We start from the raw sequence: 15,053 nt of genomic DNA, 5'->3' as shown, positions 1-15,053 counted from the left end.
CAGGATCTGGACCAGATGGGCCAATGGACTGAGAAGTGGCAGATGGAGTTTAATTCAGATAAATGCGAGGTGCTGTAGTTTGGGAAAGCAAATCTTAGCAGGACTTATACACTTAATGATAACGTCCGAGGGATTGTTGCTGAACAAAGAGACATTGGAGTGCAGGATCATAGCTCCTTGAAAGTGGAGTTGCAGTTAGATAGGATAGTGAAGAAGGCGTTTGATATGCTTTCCTTTATTGGTCCTTTATTGAGTATAGGGGTTGGGAGGTCATGTTGCGGCTGTGCAGGATATTGGTTAGGTCACTCTTGGAATATTGCGTGCAATTCTGGTCTCCTTCCTATTGGGAAGATGTTGTGAGACTTGAAATGGTTCAGAAAAGATTTGTAAGGATTTTGCCAGGGTTGGAGGATTTGAACTATAGGGAAAGGCTGAATAGGCTGGGGCTGTTTTCCCTGGAGCGTCAGAGGCTGAGGGGTGACCTTATAGAGGTTTACAACATTATGCGGGGCATGGATAGGATAGGATAAATAGACAAACTCTTTTCCCTGGGGTCATGGAGTCCAGAACTAGAGGCCATAGGTTTAGGGTGAGAGGGGAAAGATATAAAAGAGACCTAAGGGGAAACTTTTTCATGCAGACGGAGGTACATGTATGGAGTGAGTTGCCAGAGGAAGTGGTGGAGGCTAGTACAATTGCAACATTTAAGAGGCATTTGGATGGGTATATGAATAGGAAGAGTTTGGAGGGATATGGGCCAGGTGCTGGCAAGTGTGACTAGATTGGATATCTGGTCGGCATGGACAGGTTGGACTGAAGGGTCTGTTTCCATGCTGTACATCTCAATGACTCTATGTCTACCAATCCCCATTTTTCAAGGCCACTTGTTACATTCTAATGAATCTCCAGAAAACCTTTGCATTATTTTACAGACAAAATATAGTTCGCCTTTAACATGACCATGCTGACTCTCTGTGAATCTTTTCTATATGCCCTGCAGTCCCTTCCATAATAATTCCAGATTCCCAGCAATAGTGGTGAGGCTAAGTGTTTCCTGCTTTCAGTCTCGCTCGTTTCTTGAAAACAGGCGCCACATTGGAGGGTCTCCAGTTTCACTGGGTCACTCCTTTAATCCAGAGAGTTATGGAATATTTCACACAGAGTCACCAGCCAATCTGTGATCACTTCTCTTAAAACCAGCTATGAATTGCTGATGACCTGTTTACCCTTGGTCTTATCTGTTTGAGAAATGTCTTGTTCCTTTTGTTAGAGACAGTTCTAGATCTTCCCTCTTATTATCATTTTCTTTATACCATTGAAATATTTACAGCACCTTCACCTGTGAGGAACGATGTAAAATGCTGGTGTAAATTACCTGTCTGTTCTCTTGCATCTGCTAGTCTTCCTCTGGCAGCGCAATCCATAAACAGATCACCCTCTGTGTAAAATAAATTCCCTCTTCCTCCCTTTTAAATTTTCCCTGTTCCACCATAGACCTATGGTTCTATGATTTAATTTTCCTATCCTGTGGAAAAGACCTTGGCTTTTCACCCTGTCCATGCCTCCCCTGATTTTGTAAATTTCTATAATGTCACCCCTCAACCTCCTACACTCCATTTGATAATAACTTCAAGAACAAACATTTAAAGGTCAGCACTGCAAATTTGAATCAATGTTAAAAGTGTAAACAATACTCAGTCCAAACTTCATACTGTTATTTGTTTTCTTCTTTACTTTACAATACTGAGGCAGCATGAAAATATTACTCGTGCCAATAAGCCATCAAGCACATGAATTCTTTTGTCTGACGGAGGTGATGATCTCTACAATGAAAAGCCATCTCTGCCCAGACCTATATACCACATGTTCAACATTCTTCCTCCTGGCCTCCATATGATCTTATGTGGTTGTGTCTTCTTTATCTTGCATTCAATAGAGAGAGCCCCTTTCCCCCATTCACATCTTAATTTAAACTCATTTTATATCATCTTCTCGCTCACCACAGTTAAAAGCCTGTTTATCTGTTGTCACACCCTCTTTTCGCTGTCACCTACCCCCCACCTCTGGCAAGGGAATAAAATGCCCAGTTTCCAAACATTTTCAGTTCTGAGTAAGTGTCAGACTGGACTTGAAACGCTAACTCTGTTTCTCTGTCTCTGTAGATGCTGCCAGACCTGCTGAGTTTCTCCAGAAATGAATAGGCACAGCACAAATTTTCAATTAAACAAATAATTATGGATACTGGAAATAAAAATGCACAAATTGTTGCAGGAAGTGGGAGCTTTGTCGAAGGGTCACTGGACCCGAAAGACGAACTCAGCTTTCTCTTCATAAGATGCAGCCAGACCTGTTTAGTTTCTTCAGCAATTTCTGATTTTGAACATTTTCCAAAGGCATGTGTCGAATCCGCTCAAATGCCCTATCAAGCACAGAGCACTGTACATTGGGAAGGGAACAAAAACGCAAAGTGCACAAGTTCATTGGCTCTGAAACGACATAAGGCTGGCATCACTGACACGACAGAGGTCTTAATCATGGTCAGGGAGAAAAACAGAGGAAAAAACATTCACTTCAAACATAGAAGATGTTATGATGGGAAAGGAAATAATTCAGATGAATATTTCAAAGTATCTGAGTAATGTAACAAATTGGAGGTGTGACATCAGCGTGAGACCCTGATCAGAGTGCAATTATGAAACTGGATGTGTTCGCACATCAGAAACCAGGTTAGGTCACTGAGTACAGGGCTGATAGGTGAACGGGTCTCAGTGTGAACTGGGGGAATGTCAGTAGAATTGATTTGCAGATATTGCAGCTCACACCGGGTCATCATGTGATGTTGTAGATCACAGCAGTGGCCGCAGCAGAATTGCATTCAATCACAATCCATAACTTTTCCCCAAGGATAATACATCAGTCTACCGTTATCATCAAGATGGTTCAGTAACGGGTTTGGGTGAACATGCCAGAATCAGAACCATGTGTATCTAAACCTGATGACAACCCATTAAAGCTACTGCAATTGACTGGTTACATTATAAACAGCAGAACTACCATCTGGTGGAGAGGGGGAAATAATCCCAAGACAAACAGATAAGATCGAAACTCTGCAGCCAAGCCACATCCCGTCATCAATGTCGATGGACTAATAAACAACTTACTGGAGGAGAGGACTACACAAATATCCCCAGCCGTGTACATCAGTGTAAAAGACAAGGATGTAGTATCTGCACCATCCTCTGCCAAAAGTGTTGATTCTATAATCCACCTCACCCTCCTCATGATGCCCACAGAATCACAGATGCCAGTCATCAACCAATTCGATTCGCTGCACGTGACATGAAGAAACAGCTGAACACAATAGATCTGACAAAGGCAATGGGCCCTGACACCATTCCTGCAATGGGACTGAAGATTGTGCTGCACAACAAGCCGTGTCCCTGGGGAAGCTGTTTCAAACCAGCTCCAACTCTGACATCTGCCTGGCCATGTGGAAAGTTCCTCAACTATATCCAGTCCCATAACAAGGGAATGACTACAGTCTGACCATTTACCATGCCCTCAGTCCTGTCGCGATAGTCACATTGGTGTGAGTTCTTTTTGACAGAGCTGTCAAGCAGCACAGAAATAATGTGCTCAGTGTGGTTTCCGATAGGTCTCCATGTGGAGGTGGTGCTGTTGTGGAAATGTCACTAGATTATTGATCCAGACCAGGATAATGCTCTGGCAGCAAGTGGAATTTAAAAACAATTAACAAAATGTAGAGACATAAAATCTGCTGCCAGTAATATTGTCCTTGAATCTAATGTCCATTGTAAACATCTGTTCTTTCCCCAATGTACTTTCAGGAAGTAAATCTCCCATGCTTCCTCGTCTGTCCTACAAGTGTCTCCTGACAAACAGGCATGTGATAAACTCTGCAATGGTCTCTGGAACGGCCAAGCAACACACTCAATTGTATCAAATTGTTCTGAGTTCTTAAAGGATAAACCCAGACAGAACACTGGCAATGAGCTTTGGAAAAGGGAACGGAAAACACAGTCCTTTCAACCAGACAGACGCTGCCTTCCTAATGTTTACGAGCTTGTGACAACAATGACAGAGCTTTCCCGTACACTGCACAGAAACATCAGGAAGGGAGCAGGGCATTAGACACTTTTAGCTTTCCTTGTTCTAGCTCATGGAGAAAAGTTCACATTTATAACCTTAGTTAATGCATTCTTCAGAAACTCATCAATTCCTGTCTTATGCCACTCAATGATTGACCGTCCAACCCATACAATCACAGAAGCACTGGCTCTGTATTGTCATAGAAACAGCATGATCTACATTAGTCCCACTTTCCGATACGAGGCCCATAACCATGTATGTTATAGCACTTCAAGGGCATGACCATGTATTTATTAACGGTTGTGAGGTTACCTATGCCATCTGCCCTCTCAGGAAGTGCATTCCTGACCCCAACAGCCTCTGGATGAAAACCAATCGCCAAATCCTCACTAAACATCAAACCCTTCACTTTAAAATGATACTCCCTTGTTCTTCACCCTTTGACTGAAAGGAACAGCTGCTGTCTATCCATCCTGTCCATGCCCCTGGTAATCTTATCCTTCTGAAGCACATCCCTCTCAGCCTTCTCTGCTTCAAAGTAAACAACCTGAGCTGATCTACTCCATCCAAGGGAACATCCTGGTGAATCTCCACTGCACCCTCTCCAGTGCAATCACATACTTCCTGTAATGTGACTCCCAGAATTGTACATAGTATTCCATTTGGCCTAACTAAAATTCCACATAGCTCTTATAATCTGTGCCTCCATGAATAAAGGTTATGTTTATGGTCGCAATGCTTTGTCAACTTCTACATTAACCCGTTTAATCACATTCAGAGATATGTGGAGAAGCATCCTCTGAGCTTCCTAGTGTGGTGCTATTCATTGAGATCCCCCCCCTCCTCCACCACCCCCCCCCCCCCCCCCCCCCCCGGTCTGGTTCCTTCTTCCAAAGTCCTCATATTTATCAGGGTTACATTCCACCGGCCATTGATTCACCCATCTGATCATTCCATCAGTATCTTCCTGTAATATAAGGCCTTCCTCCTCACTGCCAACCAACCAGCCAAACTTTGTGTCAAACGCAAACTGATTTATCACACTCACCCCAACCCCCTCCATATTCACAGCTGCATCATTTATGAATACTACAAACAGTAAGGTTAAAAATCACACAACACCAAGTTATAATCCAACAGTTTTATTCGGACGCACTAGCTTTCGCAGCGCTGCTCCTTTATCACATGATTATGCTCTTCGAAAGATGATGCCTCCAAATAAACTGTTGGACTATCATCTAGTATTCTGTAATTTTTAAACTTTGCGCAAGCCAGTCCAGCAGCGGCATCTCCGAACCACAAATAATATGGGACACAGCACTGATCCCTGTGGTACACGATTGGATACTGGGCTCCAGTCAAACAAACAGACTTCTACCAGCAGACCTTCTGTCTCCTACCACTAAGTTGATTTGGATGCAACTTGGCAAGTCACTAATGAGTCCTACCTGTTCCCTGGTTATTCTGTTCCACTTGACATACCTGTAGAATATCTGGGGATTCTCCCTAATCTTGCCCTGCCAGCAGGTTTCCATGTCCCTGTGTTCGTCAGTCCCCATCAAATGAAGAATTGCCTTCTTATTGCAGTCTGAAATGGTCCATCCTTTACCTGCCATTATTTGCCTTAAATGTAGAGTAGGCAGCCAGAGAAAAATCCTGTTTATTTCCACCTTGTCATATGTTTAGTGACTTTTCTAAATTTCACTACCATCACCTCTCATTTTTGAAACTCTAAAGAACACAGGCCGAGTTTCCACATCTGGCAATCTCGCCAGCTGAGGGATTAATCTGGAGAATGTCCATTGCACACCTTCCATGGTCAGTATATTCTTTCTCAGAGTGGGTCACCAACACTGGACTCAATACTCTATATACAGTTTCATTAGCAAGCTGTGAAACTGCTTCAACATGACCTTCCGACTATATTCTGATTCTCTTAAATGAAGGCGAACATGACTTTAACTTTCCACTTCTATATATTCCTCCAATTACCATTCACATTATTTATGAATTCACTGCATGAGTTCTTATAAAAAGCCTTCTGAAAATTGAAAAACGCCATTTCTATGTTGCAATAAACAAGTTCATATCATTCTGAAGTTTGTCAAGGATGAAGACCCTGTTAGACTCTGTCAGTGTATAAGATCCTCTCCAATGTTGCTGTTAATTTCTAAATATCCAATATAACATCCAACATAATAGATTCCATCGGTTTCCCTACAGATGTCAAGTTAATTGGTCTGCAGTTCTCCACACTATCTCTTCTTCCCTTTGCAGATGCTTGAATCCCTTCCATTCACCTACAATGCTTGGAACACATTTACTAAATTCCAGCCTCTGCAGAATGTACACAGAAATAAAACAGTCATCAACAGAACAATTAATGCGTCTATTGCTGAGTTATTTCTAATATTTTGATACGAAGTAAAACTGGCTCATCAGACTTAGCAATGCTCAATCCAGCTACAATACTACTATGCTAGCCTTCAACTTCTACCTTGTTACTGATATGAATTGAATTTATGTCTTTAGTTCCACAAGTTCCATGTAATCATTTGGTGTTTCTCAGCAATTTTCTGGATCTTCCTCCATGATGACAGATGCAAAGTAACTGGTTACTTTCTTGGCAATTTCCCTGTTCTCCACAATAACCTCTCCTCTCCCGATTACAAAATTCCACATTTGACCTTGCCTTTATTTTGTTTTCTTTGCAATACAGATTGTAAATTTATGCAGTCTTCGTGTTCTTCTTTCACATAATAATTAAAAGCCCACAGTGTGGAAAAGGCCCTTGGGCCCAATAAGTACATCCTGCCCCTCCGAAGAATAACCACCCAGACCCATTCCCATCCAATTCTACATTTTGCGACCGATGCACCTAATCTACACATCCCTGAACACTTTGGGCAAATAAGCATGGCCAATTCACCTAACCCGTAAATCTTTGGACTGTGGGAGGAAACCAGAGCACTCGGAGGAAACCCACGCAGACACGGGGAGAATATGCAAACTCCACACAAACAAATTTCTGAGAATTCTCCGGTTTCCACAATGTCTAAAATTCTTCTGAACTCACTTCCTATGATTAATATAATCTTTAATTTATTATGTTAACCTTCATTAAGTCACGTGCCCTTTCTTTGGTGATTCTACCTTAAAAAAAGACATATTTGTCAGTCATTACAGTATTTCTGTAGGTCTCATAGTCCTGACCAGGTGTATCCAAGAACACAGCAAGAGGCGAGAGAAGATATTGCAGGGGTCCTGGCTGATCTTTTTACATCATCACTGGCCATGGGGGAGGTCCCGGAAGACTAAAGGGTAGTGAACGTTGTGCCCTTGTTCAAGGAAGGCTGCAAAGAAGAACCTGTGAACTATAGACCAGTTAGCTTAACAACTGTGACATGTAATTTCCTTGAGAAGGTTCTAAGAGATAACATATGCATGCATTTGAAAAGACACTGTTTCATAAGGAGTAGTCAGCACTGCCTTGTGCATAGGATATCATGGCTCACAATTCTTTAGCATTCTTTTGAGGAAGGGACCTGGAATGTTGATGAGGGTAGGGTGGTAGACGTAGCCTATCTAGATTTCAGAAAGGCCTTTGATAAAGTTCCACATGATAGGCTGCTCTGAAAGGTTCGATGGCATGGAATCCAGGGGGATCTAGCAAATTGGATACTCAATTGGCTTGATGGTAGAAAGCAGAGGCTAATACTGGAAGGATGCTGGTTGGACTTGAGGCCTGTGACTAGTGGAGTGTCTCAGGGGTCGGGGCTGGGCCTATTACTGTTTGTTATCTATATCAATGATTTGGATGAGAATGTACAAGGCATGATTAGTAATTAGGCTGATGACAATAAAGTAGGTAATACTGTGAACAGTGAGAATGGTTATCAGAAATTGCAGCAGAACCTTTATCAGCTGGGGAAGTGGGCCAAGAAATGGCAAATGGAGGTTAATATAGATATATGTGGGATGTTGCATTTTGGAAAGTCAAATCCAGGTTGGAGTTTAGTGGTGAATGTTAGACCCTGAAGGAGTGTAAAGGAACAGAGGGACCTTGGAGTTGAGGTCCGTGGTTCTCTGAAAGTAGTTGCATGTAGACAGGGCAGTGAAAAAGGCTTTTGGCACACTGGCATTCATCAGTCAGGGCACTGAGTATAGAAGTTGGCGAGTTATATTGCAGTTGGACAGGACACTGGTGAGGCATGCACTTGGAATATTGTGTTCGGTTTTGTTCAATTTGCCATAGGAAGGATGTGATTAAACTGGAAAGAGGACAGAAGAAATGTACAAGGATGTTGCCAGTACTCGACGGTCTGAGTTGTAGAGAGAGTTTGGACCAGCCAGAACATTTTCCTTTGAGTGTAAGAAACTGAGGGGAAATCGTATAGAAAAGTATAAAATCATGAGATGCATGGATAAGGTGAATGCACTCATTCTTTCTGCCAGTTTTGGGAATCCAGGTCTAGAGGACATCAGGTTAAAGGTGAAAGAATAAAAAGGATCCTGAGCACCAACGTTTTTATGCAGAGATTGGTACACATATGGAATTAGCAGACAGCGGTTTGGTTGAGGCACGTGCATTAACAACGTTCAAAAGGCTTTTAGACAAATACGTGGATAGGAAAGATTTAGAAGAATAAGGGCAAGGTGCAGGGAAATGGAATTAGCAGGATGGACATTTTGGTCGGCATGGACCACTTTGGTCCAAGGGGCCTGTATTCATGCTGCAGGGCTCCATGATTCTATGACTCTAACAACCATGGCGTGTCTACCACTTCATGCTCAAACGTTCTATATTAACGTCTCTAGTCCTCAGAGCAAGGTTACTACTGAGTCACAACATACTCTTCAACCAACCTATTACACTCTTATGGAATTTATTTTTCATAACATTAGCAGTCACTTAGTTAAAGCAGTTTAGATGCAATTTGAGATCATGCAATAATACTGCAGCACCCACAATATTTGTATCTCTAATTTCCAGAGCATACAATGCACAGAATTTGCACGAGAGCATTGGTTTAGATACATAATACACCAATGCTTGGTTCTCTTTCCTATTTGTAAGATCCACCAAAACTGATTCTGTGGAATCTGAGGGAAAGGGTCTGTGGTATTATTAGTGATAGACTTGGACAAGACATTTGGAGAGGGTCATCTCGACGCTGACATGATCTGAAGAAATGACCAGTATCCAGGTAAATTATCAATATCCTCCCCACTCTGTAGGGTTAACTGTCACCGTACTCTCTCTGCGCCCTCACACTCACTACCTGTTATAGTACCTACCCCCTAACAAGGCTCACACTCTATCTCTATATAAGGCTCACGCACGACTACTCTAACGATTGAATTCAGCACCCTCCCACCCCACCCCCACCCTGCGCGCTCTCTCTCCCTCCACTATACTCCCAACACTAATAACCCTGCATGGATACAACACTGTGGACTGACTCCCTCCGGACACCTCACCATTCCCCCTCCCCCTCCACCTACACCAGCACTAACAGCAGGGCAACACATTCCCACCATCACTCCCTTCCCCCTTTATCCCATTCCAGGAGAAACGGACTGTAATAGGAGAGAAAGGGCCAGACCAGATTGTGGAGCACCCGATATCTGATCCCTCCTCCACCGCCACCCCCCCTCCCCCCGCCATGTGGGGAGGACACTGGTATGAGCCGGAGTGGACCGGGACATGTCGTATGGAGATTCCATGACATCCATGCCCCTCCAACTGAGTAAAAAATCAATGTTCAGTGAAGGGAAATTCGCATTTTAACCATTCTGTCTGTTCTCACAATTTTCTCCCTCCCAAAACAACAAATATCTCATTGCAGAGAGATACAGACACAAAAACATTCAGAGACATATGTAAGCATGCTAATATACTGACACTCACAGTACATACACGGAGATAGAACCGCACACAAGTTGTGGCATACGGAGACATAGACCGTCGCACACAAATAGACACAAGCACAAGTAAAACGCACAGGCTATTACACAGATAAACCGACGTCAGCACATAAATACACAAACACACAGACACGTGAACAAACACACACAAGTGCACACACGGACGCACAGAGACACAGACACTAGTGCTTATAAGACAGAGATAGATAGGTTTTTGATGAATAAGCATGTCAAGAGTTACAGAGAGTAGTCAGGTGAATGATGTTGAGAAATCTCTAAGCCACGATTTAATGGCATTCAGAGTCGATGGACCGAAAGTCCTAATTCTGCATTTTTAATGCTCGTGTGGTGTCATGCTATCAGCTATTCTCTTCCTGGGACAGGAGCAGAGAATGAGTTTAATACATATTTGATTAAACAGAGTCAGTGGTCCTATTGGACAGGTTTAGAGGGCTGAATAGTTTATGACCATGCCTAATTATTCTGTCCTTGTGTTTCAAAAGAGGTGGCGATTTCAGGTTATGTTAACACAGTTTAAAATAACAGGGCTCACACTAAGATAAGGTCACCCCTTTCACTTTAGTGTTGTATTATCTGTAGGGTCCTCATCCTCAGGGAGCAGTGAAGACTCGGTTTTTGAAGATATTCAAGGCTGAGCTCGACTGATCTTTGCTGGACAGGAGAGTCAATATTTATTGGGAACAGACAGGACACGGATGTTCAAACACAGTCGGATCAGTCATGAGCATTCTGACTGGTGGCGCCGAATGGACAACTGCTGCCCCTACCCCATGTGTTGTTCCTCAATCCACCTTCGAGGCTGTTACAGATACATGCTGCTGTCCCTACGCAATGTGTTGTTCTCGTAATCCACGCTCGATGCTGTTACAGAGATATACTGCTGCCCCTACCCAATGTGTTGTGCCCTCAATCCAACCCTCAAGGCTGTTATGTCTCATTCCCTCAAGCCACCCTTCGATGCGGTTACAGAGATATACTGCTGGTCCTACCCAATGTGTTGTTCCCTCAAGCCACCCTTCGATGCTGTTACAGGGATATACTGCTGCCATTACCCCATGTATTGTGACCTCCATCCACCCCTTGAAACTGTGACAGAGATAGTGGGCCACCTCATTCAGCCAGTCATTATCGTTACCATGAGTCTGGAGAAGACCATTCTGCCTATTTAACGAGTTACAGAGCAAAATAGAACAAATCGTTTCAGCTCATTGAGCACATTTTACTACACAGGCCGCCATGTAAACATCTGAGCTGCTACACAGGAAGCTGTTGCTAACAGAAAATAGAGAGTAGCGATAAATGCGTATTTTAACATTACAAAGCTGTAACTGGTGGAGTGCCTCAGAGATCACAATGGGATCATCAATGATCAATATCTGTATCAAAGATCTGGAGGAAGGGACTGAATTTATCAAAGCGCAATTAGCTTAAACACCAAGCTGGTCATCCAGTATGTCATCAAATGGAGGTTGTGTGTCATCAATGTGATAAGGGCAAAAGGAGGTTAGTGATCAAACCTTCAGCAGATATAGCATAATAGAGTTGTCTATTTTGGATGAAACGATAAAACAATAGTAAACAATTTAAGTGGAGAGAGATTGCAGAGCTCTGAGATACAGACGGTATTCATGATCCTGGTATATGAATCATATGTAGTTAGTCTGCACTTGCTGTAAGTGATTTGAAAGCTAAGTTGAATGATTGTGTTTCTGGCAAAGGGTACCAGGTTTAATCAGGAACGTTTTACTGCATCTGTACTGGTAAAAGTGAGGAGTGCCGATGCTGGAGACAGTGTAAGGCTGGAAAAGCACAGCCAATCAGGCAGCATCCAAGGAGCAGGAGAATTGGGAGTCACGGGTATAAGTCCTTCATCAGGAATGTGCCTGAAACATGGAGTCTCCTGTTCATTGGGTGTGCATGGCCTGTTGTGTTTTTCCAACATCACATCTTTCGAGTCTACATCTGTACAGGGCGTTGTAATACCGCATCTGGCACATTATGTGCAGTATTGATCCCTTAACCTAAAAGTAAGTTTTAGAAGCTTATCAAAAATGTTTTGACACTTTCCTGGCCTTTTGTTCTGAAACATTATCAGTTTTGGACTTAGATGAGAAATCCTTTTGAAGCATACACGATTTTGAGAAAAATCAGCTAGATGCACATTTTCTCTTCTCAGGGAGGCAAAAACTATGGAATAAATTTTAAGAATAAAATGTATTGATTTTAGCACTGATATTATGAAGACATCAAATGATTTTTAAAAATTAAACATATGCATTCCAAAATATCATCAAATTAAAAAGCAGGAATTTTCTCGTTTGCTAATGAAAGGCACTGTGTATAACAACAGCAATGATGCACTTGCCTATCGTCCATTCTGATCCATTCCAGAGAATGCTCACAACGAGCGCACATGGTCCAGTTTGGTGTTCAGTTAACATGATTGCATGCTTCAACACAGAAAGGGAGAACAATGTTCCCTGCATGAGAAGCAGCAGCCAATTGATCACTCTTGCTTCTTTTGTTCCACCTGACAACAATAAATTTCTGACTCACCTCTACATGATGAGTCATGGAGTATTCCTGATGAGAGGTTCATTGGAATCTCTCTAACGTCTGAAGCAAAGGGAATTAAGCTAAATCCAACTATTCTGGGGAGAAATCACATCACAAGTAACTTGTCAAAGCAGAATGGGAGGCACGGTGGCTCAGTGGTTAGCACTGCTGCCTCACAGCACCAGGGTCTCAGTTATGATTCCAGCCTCGGGCGCCTATTTGTGTGGAGATTGCATTTTCTCCCCGTGCCTGCGTGGGATTCCTTCGGGTGCTCTGGTTTCCTCCCACAGGTCCAAAAATGTGCAGGTCAGGTGAATTAGCCATGTTAAACTGCCCATAGCGTTTGGTGCATTAGCCAGAGGGCAATGGCACTGGGTGGGTTCATCTTCGGAGGGTCGGTGTGGACCTGTTGGGTTGAAGGGCCAGTTTCCACACTGTATGGAATCTAATCTAATAACTTCAGAGGACAGAATAACATTTGGGACAGTCTGTCATCTATCTACTTGTTATGAGTTCAACAATTATGAAACTCTGGAAAGCTTTCATTTTTCTGTTTTGTCTGAAGATGTGTGTGTGCGAGTTTCACATTTTTCTAGAAGATGAGCCAGGCTGACATTTATATCATTAGCCATATCACTAAACTTTGAAATTTGTTGTAAACAGTGGAGCAGTGTGACTGCAAAAGAAAACACTGACCCTGCAACATTGATTGGCGGACGAATGACAAATTCTAAAAGGGCTGTTCAAGTGGGAGTTCCCTTCCCCAGAAGTTTGTGGTGCCTGGATGTTTACATTTATTCAAAGTTGTGTCTGTTAAATATTTGATAGACAAGTGAATGTAGGGAAATGGTGCACGTACAGAAGAAGTACTGCTGAGACTACAATCAGATCAGCTACGATTTTCGTGCGTGGCAGAGCAAAGACAAAGTGCCTAATGGTCGACTCCTATTCCTCAGTCCGATGTTTCTAATTTCCATTCAGCCCCTCACAGCTCCTGCACAGGAGTAGATGGAGGTCAATTGCTCGATGTACCTGGTCCACAGTAATACAGGATCACCTTCTGTTCCTCACAATTGTCACATACCATTTGGCGTGGGTTGAAAAATGTTAATTCAAAACCCAGCCTGTGCTTAAAAGATGCCTCTGATCTATTTCTAGAATGTCTCCTCTCTGCAACTTGTGCTTCATTTGTTGGTCAAAAGGTGAAGATCCAGATTCACTGTGAATACAGTCCCATACCTCACCCAGAGATGACTTCTAAAATGCTTTGCTCTCTCTAACTGCAACATCCAATCATGGAATGTTCGGGGAAAATCACAACCAATAACTTTCTAATTACAGAATATGAGAACTTAAGGAACAGGATCGGATGGTAATTCGGATGGTCAGGCCTGCCGTGCCATTGTATAAGATTATGGATGATCCACTGTTGTTATCAACTCTGCTTTATTTCCCAGTTCTTCACATCCCTCAATTCTATGGCAGGTCAAAAACCCACCTACTTCCTTTGTAAATACTTTCAGTGATCTAGAGCCCCGAACTCTCTAGACCAGATAATTCCTGGCATTCACTATCCTCTGTGAGAAGGTTACACTCGCCAAACATGCACAATAACTTATTTGCATGTTCAAAAGAGGTGAACACAGCAGCTCATGTAAGAGTGACAGACTCTGATAGCAAGACTGGAGTTGACTCAAGATGGTATCAAGAAATTTAGGGCGGCACGGTGGCACAGTGGTTAGCACTGCTGCCTCACAGCGCCAGAGACCTGGGTTCAATTCCCGACTCAGGCGACTGACTGTGTGGAGTTTGCACGTTCTCCCCGTGTCTGCGTGGGTTTCCTCCGGGTGCTCCGGTTTCCTCCCACAGTCCAAAGATGTGCAGGGTCAGGTGAATTGGCCATGCTAAATTGCCCATAGTGTTAGGTAAGGGGTAAATGTAGGGGTATGGTTGGGTTGCGCTTCGGCGGGGCGGTGTGGACTTGTTGGGCCGAAGGGCCTGTTTCCACACTGTAAGTAATCTAATCTAATCTAAACGTTGACTAAATTAAATGTCATTGGAATCAGTCACAATCTCTCCACTGGGGGTCAGAGGAAGATGTTCATGGTTGGTGGACATCAATCCTTTCAGTCCCGGGACATCCCTACAGGAGATCCTCAGGGTAGCTTCCTCGACACAATCATCTTCAGCTGCATCATCAATTTCCTTCCTCATCATTACGTCAGAAATGGGGATGATCACTGAAGATCACACAATGTTCAGAACATTCCCCCCCCCCCACCCCATCTCCTGAAGCAGTCTGTGTCCATGAGCAGCAAGACCCGGACAGCATTCCAGTTTGTGCTGTCAACATTCACGTAACAGCACAACCAGACACTGCACATTTCCAGAGTTAAAAAAGGAGCTCATTCAGCATCTCAAGCTGGCTACACACGAAT

This window comes from Chiloscyllium punctatum, chromosome 10, assembly GCF_047496795.1.
Source record: "Chiloscyllium punctatum isolate Juve2018m chromosome 10, sChiPun1.3, whole genome shotgun sequence".
Taxonomy (NCBI): Eukaryota; Metazoa; Chordata; class Chondrichthyes; order Orectolobiformes; family Hemiscylliidae; genus Chiloscyllium; species Chiloscyllium punctatum.
Note: the sequence above shows the minus strand (reverse complement) of the source record.